Below are 14689 nucleotides of genomic sequence, written 5' to 3' on the forward strand. Positions count from 1 at the left end.
ACCCTCTGTTCTCCATATTTAAGAGTCTCTTATGTTTTGTCCCTCTCCCTGTTTTTATATTATTTTTGCTTCCCTTCCTGTATGTTCATCTGTTCTGTGTCTTAAAGTCCTCATATGAGTGAAGTCATATGATATTTGTCTTTCTCTGACTGACTAATTTCACTTAGCATAACACCCTCCAGTTCCATCCACGTAGTTGCAAATGGCAAGATTTCATTCTTTTTGATTGCCGAGTAATACTCCATTGTATGTATATACCACATCTTCTTTACCCATTCATCCATCGATGGACATTTGGGCTCTTTAATACTTGGGCTATTGTTGATAGTGCTGCTATAAACATGGGGGTGCATGTGTCCCTTTGAAACAGCACACCTGTATCCCTTGGATAAATGTCTATTAGTGCAATTGCTGGGTCGTAAAGTAGTTCTATTTTTAGTTTTTGAGGAACCTCCATACTGTTTTCCAGAGTGGCTGCACCAGCTTGCATTCCCACCAGCAATGCAAAGGAGATCCTCTTTCTCCGCATCCTCGCCAACATCTGTTGTTGCCTGAGTTGTTAATTTTAGCCATTCTGACAGGTGTAAGGTGGTATCTCATGGTGGTTTTGATTTGTGTTTCCCTGATGATGAGTGAAGTTGAGAATTTTTTCATGTGTTGGTTGGCCATCTGGATGTCTTCTTTGGAGAAGTGTCTATTCATGTCTTTTGCCCATTTCTTCACTGGATTATTTGTTTTTTGGGTGCTGAGTTTGATAATTTCTTTACAGATTTTGGATACTAATCATTTATCTGATATGTTGTTTACAAATATCTTCTCCTATTCTGTCAGTTGCCTTTTAATTTTGCTGATTGTTTCCTTCACTGTGCAGAAGGTTTTTATTTTGATGAGGTCCCAGTAGTTCATTTTTGCTTTTGTTTCCCTTGCCTCTGGAGGTGTGTTGAATAAGAAGTTGCTGCGGCCAAGATCAAAGAGGTTTTTGCTTGTTTTCTCCTTGAGGATTTTGACAGCTTCCCGTCTTACATTTAGGTCTTTCATCCAATTTGAGTTCATTTTTGTGTATGGTGTAAGAAAGTGATACAGGTTCATTCTTCTGCATGTCCCTGTCCAGTTTTCCCAGCACACTTGCTGAAGAGACTGTCTTTATTCCATTGGACATATTTTCCTGCTTTGTCAAAGTTTAGCTGGCCATACATTTGTGGGTCAATTTCTGGGTTCTCTATTCTGTTCCATTGATCTGAGTGTCTGTTTTTGTGCCATCTCTTCTCTTTCTTGATGAGAGATCCAAGCAAAGGCAAATGTTATTGTTGCATAAGTCAAGGATATTTTTGCACAAGTGGAAGGCTAGAGAAATAGCCTTTCAGAAAAATGATCTTGGGGTGCCTGGGTGGCTCAGTTGGTTGAGCGTCCAACTTCAGCTCAGGTCATGATCTCGCAGTTCATGAGTTTGAGCCCCACGTCGGGTCCTGTGCTGACAGCTCAGAGCCTGGAACCTGCTTCAGATTCTGTGTCTCCCTCTCTATCTGCTCCTCCTTTGCTTGCACTCTGTCTCTTTCTCAAAAATAAATAAACATTAAAAAAATTTAAAAATATTTAAAAAAAAGAAAAATGATCTTATCCTAGGGAGGGGAGGAGATCTAACACTCTAATGAAGGTAGGAAGAGCACAAAAAGATAGTGATTGTCATGGAAAATTGTCACCAATGGAACACTTGAATTAGAAAGAGAGGGGCAGTTTTGGAAAGCTCATCCCACCTTTTAGAGATTTAGTTTCAGGAAACTAAAATAAATGTGCAAAGTAAGGACTCCCTGCATATTCAAAGGGTTTACCTTATATCTACCCATGTGCTTCTTGGCCCAATTTTAATTTTTGTATGTTTATAAAATTTGTTTTAAGGATAATTCAAAATTGAAGATTTTCCCCCCATTTGCTGGGAATGGTTTTCTTACTAATTCATTTTAAGGTGGTCTTACTGGATTTGCTGCTTCTTTACCTTCACCTTGGTGAACTGTATTTATTACATGATTCCGTGCATTAAATTAAATGCTGTTCAACCTTAGTGAGTATCTGCAAAATTTTGGTTTCCCATGAAAATGAGACGTGGATTTAGAGTCTGACAACATCATCATAAAAAGAAAAATTCTGAAATATTCTGCTTTCCACTTGCTAACTGAGGCTGTAGATCTTTACATTTCTAACAAATTATGCAGGTACATTCATTTAGAATGGTGTGAATATCTTGATAAAAAGAAACAATAGGCCCAGTCCAAAACCTTTGGGATGCAGCAAAAGAGGTCTTAAGAGGGAAGTAGATAGCAATACAGATCTACCTCAAGAAGCAAGAAAAGTCTCAAATGTACAGCCTAACCTTACACCTAAAGACACTAGAGAAGGAATAGCAAATAAAGCCTAAGGCCAGCAGAAGAAGGGAAATAATAAAGATTAGAGCAGAAATAAATGATATAGAACAAAAAAAACCTGGTAGAACACATCAGTGAAACTGGGAGCTGATTCTTTGAAATAATTAATAAACTTGAAAAGCCCTAGGCAGCCTTATCAAAAAGAAAAGAGGGGCGCCTGGGTGGCTCAGTCGGTTAAGCAGCTGACTTTGGTTCAGGTAATAAATTTACAGTTTGTGAGTTCGAGCCGTGCATCAGGCTGTGTGCCGACAGCTCAGAGCATGGAGCTTGCTTCGGGTTCTGTGTCTTCCTCTCTCTGCCCCTCCCACACTTGTGCTCTGTCTCTCTTTCTCTCTCCAAAATACATAAACATTGAAAAAATTAAAAAAAAAAAAAAGAAAGGACACAAATAAAATCACAAATGAAAGAGGAGAGATCACAACAAACACCACAGAGATACAAACAATTATAAGAGAATATTATAAAAAATTATATGCCAGCAAATGGGGCAATCTGGGAGAAATGGATACATTCCCAGAAACATATAAACTACCAAAACTGAAACAGGAAGAAATAGAAAATATGAACAGACTCATAACCAGCAAAAAAATTGAACCAGTAATCAAAAATCTCCCAACAAACAAAATTCCTGGGCCAGAGAGCTTCCCAGGGGAATTCTACCAAACATTTAAAGAAAAGTTAATACCCATACCAGGGAACCTGGGTGGCTCAGTCAGTTAAGTATCTCATTCGGATCTCAGCTCAGGTCTTGATCTCAGGGTCATGAGTTCAAGCCCCACACTGGGCTCTGTGTTGGGCATGAAGCCTACAAGGAAGGAAGGGAGGGAGGATGGAAGGAAGGAAGAGAGAGAGAGAGAGAGAAAAAGAGAGTTAATGTGTATTTTTTTGAACTATTCCAAAAAAATTGAAATGGAAGGAAAACTTCCAAACTCATTCTATGAGGCTAGCATTACCTTGATTCCAAAACCAGACAAAGACCCCACTAAAAAGGACAATTACAGGCCAATATCCCTGATGAACTTGGATGCAAAAATTCTCAACAAGATACTAGCAAATCTAATTCAACAGTACATTAAAATAATCATTCACCATTATCAAGTGGGATTTATTCCTGGGCTGCAGGGCTGATTTAATATTTGCAAATCAATCAACGTGATACACCACATTAATAAAAGAAAAAATAAGAACCATATGATCCTGTCCATAGATGCAAAAAAGCATTTGACAAAATACAGCATCCATTCTTGATTAAAAATCTCAACAGATTAGGGATAGATGGAACATACCTTAACATCATAATGGCCATATACAAAAGACCCACAGTTAATATCATCCTCAATGGGAAAAAACTGAGAGCTTTTCCTCTACAGTCACGAATAAGACAGGGATGTCCATTGTCACCATTGTTATTTAACATAGTACTGGAAGTCCTAGCCTCAGCAATCAGATAACAAAAAGAAATAGAAGGCATCCAAATCAGCAAGGAAGAAATCAAACTTTCCCTATTTGCAGACAACATGATACTCTATGTAGAAAACCTGAAAGACTTCACCAAAAAATTGCTAAAACTGATACACAAATTCAGCAACATTGGAGGACACAAAATCAATGTACAGAAATCTGTTGCATTTCTATACACCAATAATGAAGCAACAGAAAGAGAAATCAAGGAATTGATCCCATTTAGAATTGCACCAAAAACAGATATCAAGGAAGAAACTTAACCAAAGAACAAAAAGATCTGTACTCTGAGAACTATAGAATACTTATAAAAGAAACTGAAGATAACACAAAGAAATGGAAAACATTCCATGCTCATGGATTGGAAGAACAAATATTGTCAAAATGTCTATACATCCCAAAGCAATCTACACATTTAATGGAATCCCTATCAAAATAACACCAGAGCTAGAATAAACAATCTTAAAATTTGTATGGAACCACAAAAGACCCTGAATAACCAAAGTAATCTTGAAAAAGAACGACAAAGCTGGAGGCATCACAATTCCAGACTTTAAGTTATATTACAAAGTTGTAATTATCAAGACAGTATGGTACTGGTACAAAAACAGACACGTAAGTCAATGGAACAGAATAGAAAACCTAGAAATAGACCCACAACTATATGGTCAGGGAATCTTCAACAAAGTAGGAAAGAATATCCAATGGAAAGAAAGACATTCTTTTCAACAATTGGTGTTGGGAAAACTGGAGAGCAACATGCAAAAGAATGAAAGTGGACCACTCTCTTATGCCATACACAAAAATAAATTCAAAATGGATAAAAGACCTAACTATGAGACAGGAAACCATCAAAATTCTAGAGAAGACCACACAGCAACCTCTTTGACCTTGGCTGCAGCAACTTCTTACTAGATACGTATGTCTCTGGAGGCAGGGGAAACAAGCAGAAATGAACTATTGGGATTTAATCAAGATAAAAAGTTTCTGCACAGTGAAGGAAACAATCAACAAAACTAAAAAGCAGCCTACAGAATGGTAGATATTTGCAAATGACATATCTGGTAAAGGGTTAATATCCAAAATCTATAAAGAACTTACCAAACTCAACACCCAAAAACCAAATAATCCATTTACAAAATGGGTAGAACTTGAACAGACACTTTTCCAAAGAAGACATCCAAATGGCTAACAGATGCATGAAAAGATGCTCAACATGAAAAGATGCTCAACATCACTCACCATCATGGAAATACAAATCAAAACTAGGATGACCTACCACCTCACACCTGTCAAAGTGGCTGCATTTAACACAGGAAACAACAGATATCGGTGAGGATGCAGAGAAAGGAGAGCTCTCTTACACTGTTGGTGGGAATGCAAACTGGTGCAGCCACTCTAGAAAACAGGATGGAGGTTTCTCAAAAAGTTAAAAGTAGAACTACCCTACACCAGCAATTGCATTACTAGGTATTTATCTGAAGGATACAAAATTACTGATTCAAAGGGGCACAGGCACTTCAATATTTATAGCAGCATTATCAATGATAGCCAAATTATGGAAGAAGCCCAAATGTCCATTAATTGATGAATGGAAAAAGAAGATTTCATTGTATATATGCATGTATACAATGAAATATTACTCAGCCATCAAAAGAATGAAATCTTGCCATTTGCAACGACACAGATGGAGCTAGAGTGTATTATGCTAAGCAAAATAAGTCAGTTAGAGAAAGACAAATACCATGTGATTTTACTCATGTGTGGAATTTAAGAAACAAAACAGATGAACATAGGAGAAAAGGAAAAAAAGAGAGAGGGTAAGGCAAAACATAAGAGACTCTTAACTATAGAGAATAAACTTAGGGTTGCTGGAGGGGAGGTGGGCAGGGGATGGACCAAATGGGCAATGGGTATTAAGGAGGGCACTTGTTGCGATGAGCACTGGGTGTTATATGCAAGTGATGAACCATTAAATTCTAGTCCTGTAACCAATATTACACTATATTTAACTCAGTAGAATTTAAATTAAAACTTTGAAACAAAAAATAAAATGGAAAAAACAAAAACAAAACCCCACAAGCACAAATCCTACATGGTAGCACAGATACTCATGACCACAGAGAAGAGAAACACTGAGACTATGGGGTGTCAGGCCCAGTGTCAGTCCCTGGCAGAGTGGGGGATGCAAAGCCTCCCTTGAAGTTAACACTTAAGGGACTCAAACTCATTTTGAGTCAGTGTGTGTTTTACATCTGTCCCCACAAATTTGTCCTCTGATGAAAAAACACATCGTTCCAAGGCAGTTGGGTTGGGACCAAAGCAGTAGGGACACACATAGAAGTCAACCAGCAGAGCATGGAGACTGGAAGGAGTACAGAAACCCAGAGTGAGCCTCACAGACATTCCTCCCTTCCCAGGGCCAAGATTCTTTCTTTTTCTGTAAAAATGTTGGTGTAGAAAGAAAGAAGGAAAGGGAAAGGATGGGAAGGGAAGGGATGGGAAGGAGAGGGAAAGAAAGGGAAGGAAACAATTGGCCCAAAATGGAGTCACTTTTGCTAAGCTCAATCAAGACTTAATTCCTAATCTAATTGCAGTTTCAATCTTTCCCAGGAGTGGAATTTTAAACCAGTCTGTCTGGAAGGTCCTGATCATTACTGGTGAGGTAATCTTGATAAGACCCCTGCCTTCCCCTACAGGAAGGTAACTTACCTGAAATAATCCATTCTTTTAACTTCCTTATCCTGCCCTCTTTCTGCTTATAAAATCCTCCATTTTGTATAGCCCCACAGAGCTCCTTTCTTCGTACTAGATGGGTTGCTGCCTACTTTATGAATCACTGAATAAAGCCAGCTGGATCTTCAAATTTAGTCAGTTGAAATTTTTTTAACAATTCAACTAATATTGTCACTAAATCTCATTTTTACTATAGGTTTTACATAAGTGGAATTTCTTGTAAAAATTGTTTAATTTTGAGAGAGAAAAGAGAGAGAGCCCATGAGCAGGGGAGGGGCAGAAGACAGAGAGAGAGAGAGAGAGAGAGAGAATCCCAAGCAGGCTCTGCACTGTCAGTGCAGAGACCAACGTGAGGCACGATCCTACAAACCCGTGAGATCATGACCTGAGCCGAGATCAAGAATCAGACATGCAACCAACTGAACTACCCAGGTACTCCACAAAATTGGAATTTTTTAAAGCAAATATATGTATTTATGCCTCATAAATGTTAAGTGTTCCTAGAGGTCTAAAGAAACATGAGGTGTATTCAACCTAGAGTGCTAAGATTCCTCCAAAAAGGGATTATCTAATTTTGACCAATGAAGCTGTTCTATGTAACTTCCATGTCAGAACAACCACATTCCATATGACCATCTTTTAATTTTTTTATATATCTTTTCAATTTTCTTCCATTGGTAGATCTACCAAGTGGCTCGCTGACATATCACTTAGAAGGTCTGCCTATTACAACAAATGGGACAAAGGTAACCCTGCAAAATAGGTGTTTTTGCTTAAAAAAAAAAAATTATATCTCTAAACTTGATTTCAGTCATTTAGTATGTTTTCATTTGGATTTGAACAAATAAGGTTTTTGTTCACTGTATTGGTTAAGTTATATTAGGTTGTTCAGTGCTGTATAGCTTTTACTTTTTGACATAACAAAGAAAATTCTGTGCTTAAAATAAGCTGTGGCTCTCCATACATGATAATTAGTTTTTGCAAAAGTATTCATATTTTAAACATTCTTGGGGCTAGAAAATCCAGTCCTATTTTATAGTATTTTGATGCACATATTCTATGAATTAATTGGCCTTTGCCAAGAGCTGCCTTTCAATCTTCTTTTTCCTAATGTACCTAAATAGTATAATACTTCATTATATCACCATATTTCTGTTTTTCCTTATTCATATATATTTTCTTTACTTATGTATTTCTATTTTAATCTAATTTTATTTATTTATTTATTTATTTATTTATTTATTTATTTTTTGAGAGAGAGAGACACACAGAGGGGTGGGGGAGGGCCAGAGGAAGGGGCAGAAGGAGACAATTTCATGCCCAGCACAGAGCCCGATGTGGGGCTTCATGCAGGGCTTGATCCGACTATGGTGAGATCATGACCTGAGCCAAAATCAAGAGTTGGAGACTTAATGACTGAGCCACCCAGGTGCCCCATGTATTTTTAAAGAATATCTCTTCATCTCCTAAAACTCCTTTCTCCTTTTTTCCTCTCTAGAAATTGCTGGATCCTTTCCTTCTCCTTAGAATGACTTTCCTGGTTCTTCTTCCTTTTAACCTCATGGAATGCCTTTGACTCATCTCTTTATTGAAATCCCAAGAATAACTAGAATATGTTTTAATAAATGCCTTTTAAGTAGACTATAAAATCGTTGTCCCTTCATAAAAATATATGTAAAAATCAGAGTGGACCTAGATCTCTATTGTCAAGTGAGTTTCTAATGCAAATGTTCACATTCCTGTTAAAGGTGCCTGTATCTGAAATCTTTTAAACAATGACTCCATTGGCGCTTTGTCTACACTTGCCAGCTATCTGGATTATGGCCACAGCCAGTTTATATACTTCACTTTCACCATTACCTGTTGTATGTATTTGAGCTATTTGAGCTGAGGTGACTAAAAGGAATGGATTAACCAGCTTTTTATTCCTGATGATAAGAGAGAAGTGTTTGCATTCTCAAAATAAATTGAGACATTTATATCTGCCATCTTTCACTCAAAAAATATTTAGTATCTTCCATTCCCTAGAACATCAGTTGTGGGCAGGAATAGAACAGCAAGCACATTAGCCAAGGTCCTTGATCTCTGAAATGTAGCCTTTTAAATAAACTTAATATCCCAATATCCTTTGATTTTACATCAATCTTCTGTACTCTCTTGGCAAGTTGCCGCTTTTTATGCCGTTACGTGCCTAGTTTCAAAAATTAAAGGAATGAAATAAATTTTCTTAGAATTTCATAAAGCCCCTTGAGATAGCCAGAGCAGAGTTACCAGATAAAATAAGGAATGCCTTGATGTGGTTTATATGTACAATGGAATACTACTTGGCAATGAGAAAGAATGAAATCTGGCCATTTGCAGCAATGTGGATGAAACTGGAGGGTATTATGCTAAGTGAAATAAGTCAGGCAGAGAAAGACAGATACCATATGTTTTCACTCATATGTGGATCCTGAGAAACTTAATAGAAGACCATGGGGGAGGGGAAGGGGAAAAAAAAAGTTACAGAGAGGGAGGGAGGCAAACTATAAGAGACTCTTAAATACTGAGAACAAACTGAAGGTTGATGGAGGGTGGGGCAGAGGGCAAAGTAGGTGATGGGCATTGAGGAGGGCACCTGTTGGGATGAGCACTGAGTGTTGTATGGAAACCAATTTGATAATAAATTATATTTAATAAATAAAATAAACATCAGTATCTCAAATATAAAGTAAAATAAAATAAATAAAATAAAATAGTAAGGAATGCCTTGTTAAACTTGAATTTCAGATAAACATAAATAGACATTGTATGTCCCATGCAATATTAGGGATGGCCTGAATTTGACATACCTAAGTATGACCTAAATTAGAGAAATGGACATTTGGAAAGCCAAGAGAATGATACTCACCACCAGGGGATTCCCTTCAATGGCAACAATTTGTCCACTGTATCCTCCACATCCTCTACCCCCACATCCATCCCCATGCACTACACAATATTCCCATAGAATCAGATTAAGATACTTCAAATTAACTAGTCATCTTGATCAATCTTTAGCATATGTGCTTATTAATATGATGTCTTGTACACAAATAGGCATCGCAGCATGGTACCCTCTCTCCTACCCACACTTAAAAATATTTCTAATTATTCAAGCCATGGATTACTTCCAAAAGATTCTGCACCAAGAACAGCTGGAAGGGAATTTAGTAATAAGGTGTGGTTCAACTTAAGTGATTGGATCACCATGTTTATATCTGGGGCTCATTAAGTAGTTAAGGATATTTTGAATCAGCAGATCAATAGCTTTTATTTTAATTCTAGGACTTTTATCTTTTGCCCACATTATAGGAGATATGAAAGGCAGAATACATGATTGTTATCCTTCAAAATGAACAGTCTTACTAAATTGACACTCCTTGTACACTTGTTGAATTGACAGGATTTGGAGCATCTACAGGTCAGTATGAGACCCTTTGATATAGGCTAAATTGGGTGGTCCAAACACTAAATCTAGGAGATGGGAGAGAGGTGTGTGACATGAGTTAGGGAGAAACTTGATATAAATCGTATGTTGGCCTTTCAAATATTGCCTCAGTGTCAGAATCTTACGTGAATCATATGCCAGAGAAGGTTTATTAATGAAATGCAAGTATCTTTGGTTGCTCACTCTAAATGAACTATAAATAGTCCAATTTTCTTAAAATTAAGGAGCTTTATAAGAGTATAAGAAATATATTCAAAATATGAATAGCATATACATCTTAAAGCTCTAAATTACATATGAATTGTTTGATATGACTACGTTATGTTTTCTTTAAGGATGATTAATATTTTTAATGAAAAACTATACAATTAAAAAAATTTTTTTTACTATTTATTTATCTTCGAGAGAGAGAGACAGAGCACGAGCAGGAGAGGGGCAGGGAGAGAGGGAGACACAGAATCTGAAGCAGGCTCCAGGCTCTGAGCTGTTAGCACAGAGCCTGATGCAGGGCTCGAACTCACAAACCCTGAGATCGTGACCTGAGCAGAAGTCAGATGCTTAACCAACTGAGCCACCCAGGTACCCCTAGACAATTTTTATTTTAATCAGTTTACCATTTCATTATTATTTAACTTCTTTTCATTCTGATAGCTAACTTTTAGAAATTCGTATACCTTAGCAGCCTAAGACCAGAGGATTGCAATAAATAGATTAATTTATTTACCATCCAAAATCAACAATAAGAACAATTAAAGCTAAAGGTGGTATAATAGATGTTCCTACTACTATATAAATAATCTTTTCTGTAGTCTTTGATTTTGGAAAATGTTCCTTCTTAAATGCATTCTTTATTTTGGTTCATTGGTGTTTTATGCCTAGAAGTGACAGTGAGGCTATACATTATGTTTGGCATTCCGTCAGCCCCAAGTAAAGCCATTTGTTATTACTTCACACTCTACGTGGGTTTTATCAAAAGTCTTAGCCTGTTTTAGGTGTTTGGATATATCAGATCAGTAGCTATTAGAGCCCATCAGTGCCACCACACTTTGATAAACAAGGTGAGAAGGCCAGGCATTGCAGTTGGAAGGTTTATGCAAGAGTTTGGGGAAGACAGGCAGGGACCAAAACCAGACAGATCACCATCAGTGTTTTGAGTGGGAGTGTTTGAAATGGGCTGGGATTGCAACCTGAAGGATCACTCAGGCAAGGCTTAATTGAGAGCCATGACCCAGTAGACTGGGGTTACAGTAGGGCAAAGCTATTAGCAGGTTGAAACCCATTGGCTTCGCCTTCCCCAGGGAAGCCTGAGGTCATGATCAGGCGTACTGAGAATTTCTTAAGGAACAGCCAGATAAGCTGAGGTCTAGCTCTGAGATAGTACTAAGTATCAGTTCCTATAAATTATTTTGGTAAGCTGTATTTAACTTGCCTTTTCTCTGTCTGGACAGGTACAAGTCTTCCATAGAAAGCTTTGCTACTATGTCAGTATTTCTGACTATTGGGGCAAATCAGCAGCTGTATTTTCAAACTCCCAAGACCTGAGCCATGTTTGTGTGGGATAGCAGTACTCTTCCAGGAGACCTTGGCAGGAGCTCTCTTAGAAGCCAGGTCCTCTGATTTCCTTTTAGCCGCCTTCATGGGACTTTTATTCTCGTCCCTCCCACCCCTACATTCTGGGCCAAGGGCCAGGCTTATAAAACCAGGCTTAGGATCAGGATTTAGACAAACATTGCTTATAAAAATGTCTCTGAATTGCAATAATTAGTCTCCTGTGCAACTGTATTCGGCTTTAAAATGCTATGTGTGATTAGCAATTGCTGTTACTAGAACTAAATCTACGGAGATTAGGTTGGGGATGATATAAATATTCTCAACCAAGGGAGTAAAATAATCTAGGAACGTTTCTTTTACTGTCTCCTTTTAAAGCTTTTAAAACTATTGGACTCTGAGCTCAGGTTCCTAAGTGTTACTGGGGAAGGCTATATACTAGTGTGATTTGATTCTGCTGTAGAGTCAGGCTGTCTGATGTCAGCTAAATGATTCTCCACCCAGGGCATTTAGAAACAAATGAGGCTATTTTGGGTTATCACAATGACAGGGGAGCAATTCTGACATTGAATGGATAGGAGCCAGTGATGTTAAACTTCCTACAGTGCACATGATAGTCCTGTACAACCAAAAATTACCCTGCACAGAGTTCCCATAGCACACTCATGATTGACAAATACTTGTGATCTCTAGTCGATTCCTAGTTGCATTGCCACTGGTAACTGTACCAAATTATTTGTTTTTCTCAAAACCACTCAGTTACCTCCCTCATTTCATATTCTTGTTTCCTCACTCTTCATTCAACAAAAACTTAACGCAAATTCCCCGTTTTCCCCTTACTATTTTCTCTCTGTGCCCACCCTGTTCTCCTTCCTGCCCTCTCAGCAACAGGAGTCTTTTGTCTCCTTTCCAAGGATAAAGACAGCTTCACCTAAGGCTTTGGTCCCTTCCCATCCCACCCTGCACCACCCCATCCCCAACTCTTGTCTCTTTCATTTTTAATGCCTTGCCAGTCCTTTCTTCCCCTTAGAAAACTACTTGAGTTTTTCTATCCTAAATATCAAATAAAAGCAAAAACAAAACTCTTAAACCTGGTACTTACCCCTTCACATTAACATTCCACTTTATTTCTTCCATGTAGGGCCCAGGCTCTATGAACCATTTTTCACTCAGTGGTTCTATTTCTTCACCATCTACTGGCTCCTAAAACCCTCATAAAATGATTTCTACTCCCCCAGTTCTGCTCTCCTGAAGGTTACCTCAGTGGCCTGTTGCCAGACCACTTGCTCTTCAGATTCCTTGGATTTCTTTGCAAAATGGGATCCTTGATAAACCACATATTAAAGATCATTCTTCCTCACTTTTCTTCAGTTTGCCTCTTGATTGTTCCCAAGAAGACTAGGGCCCGCCACACCATATGACGTTCTTCATTTTCCTGTACTCCTTTTTAGTATTTTCCTATTTTCCTTATTTGTATATGTCCAAGACTCTGTCCCATTTGGGGGGCTCCTTTTCGTCTTTGCTTTCCCATACACTGAATGTAGGTGTTGGCCACCCTCCACTTACTGTCCTTAACCTTCTTCTCAACCATGTGGACAATCTGCAAATCTACTAACACACCTAGCCATAACCCCACTCCTCAATTTCAGGCCAGACAAAAGTTACCTGACAGATAATTCCACCTGGCTGATCCCCTGACACTCTCTAAATTTAAAATAATAACAAAATCTAACACATTCTGGTATATTTCTTTGATAGCACTTTAAGCTTGGTGGTCATTTTTATAGGTGACTGTCTTCACTACCAACCTGGGAACTCCTTGAAGACAAGGATGGTTTCTTACTTAATTTTTGCTCCAGTATCTGGTGCTTTAAAAATGTTAATTGAGGGGTACCTGGGTGGCTCAGTCAGTTAAACATCTGACTCTTGATTTCGGCTCAGGTCTTGATCTCATGATTCATGGTTGGTCATGAGCTCGATCCCAGCGTTGGGCTCCACGCTAAGCATGGAGGCTGCTTCAGATTTTCTCTCTCTCTCCTCCTCTGCCCCTCTCCCACCCCCTCCCTCAAAAAACCTATTTATTAGATAGTAAAGAAATTGATGAGTGAGTGAGGACTTGAGGTTCCTTAGAAAAGAGATGTGTCTTTCAAATCTGTAGTCCAGTGCTGGCCTAGTGCTTGGCACATAGTAGGTACCAAGCAAATATCTTGAGTGAATCTATCTTCTCTTCTTCCAAAATCAGCACCTTCTATTTTCTTTCCTATCGATGTCAATGATATCCGCATTTTCCTACTCAACCAACTTGCAGACCTCAATGTTCTCTGATTCTTCCACAGTCACTAAATCCAATGAATCACCGTGTTCGGTAAGGCTCCCTCAAAGATTTTAAATACTCCCTTTTACAGGCATACCTTGTTTTACTGTGCCACACCTTATTGCACATTGCAGATACTGTGTTTTTTTACAAATCGAAAGTTTGTGGCAACCCTGCATGGAGCAAGTCTATTGGTGCCATTTTTCCAACAGTATTTGCTCACTTTGTGTTTCTGTGTCATATTTTGGTAACTCTTTCAATATTTCAAACGTTTTCACTATAATTGTGTTTGTTAGGGAGATCTGTGATCAGTGACCTTTCATGTTGCTATTGTAATTGTTTTGGGGCACCACGTGCCCACATAAGACAACAAGCTTAATCAATAAATGTTGTGTGTATTCTGACTCCTCCATCAACCAGCCATTACCCTATCGTTCTTCCTCTCCCTGGGCCTCTCTCTTCCCTGGGACACCGCAGTGTTGAAATTGGGCCAATTAATAAGCCAACGATGGCCTCTAAGTGTTCACGTGAAAGGAAGAGTGACACTTCTCTTACTTTAAGTCAAAAGCTAGATATGATTAAGCTTAGCGAGGAAGGTGTGTCAAAAGCCAAGACAGACTGAAAGTTAGGCCTCCTGTGCCAAACAGCTAGCCAAGTTGTGAAAGCAGAGGGACGAGTTCTTGAAGGAAATTAAAAGTGCTACTCCAGTGAACACACGAATGATAAGAAAGTGAAACAGTC

General features: G+C 38.4%; 1 long non-coding RNA gene across 6 annotated transcripts in view; it reads left to right on the top strand.

The window, feature by feature from the left end:
• Positions 1-14689, top strand: part of LOC125923788 (uncharacterized) — an 85909-nt gene that overhangs the window by 57808 nt on the left and 13412 nt on the right. For 4 of the 6 annotated variants that reach the window (XR_007458158.1, XR_007458156.1, XR_007458155.1 and 1 more), the window contains one exon: positions 6495-7426. The exons of 1 other annotated variant lie outside the window; for it this stretch is intronic. This is a non-coding gene — a long non-coding RNA (uncharacterized LOC125923788). Of the gene's footprint in view, positions 1-6494; positions 7427-14689 lie in introns of those variants that run through there. One more of the 6 variants, XR_007458157.1, reaches the window with a different exon arrangement.

The sequence above is a fragment of the Panthera uncia genome, chromosome B1, assembly GCF_023721935.1.
Source record: "Panthera uncia isolate 11264 chromosome B1, Puncia_PCG_1.0, whole genome shotgun sequence".
NCBI classification, from domain to species: Eukaryota; Metazoa; Chordata; class Mammalia; order Carnivora; family Felidae; genus Panthera; species Panthera uncia.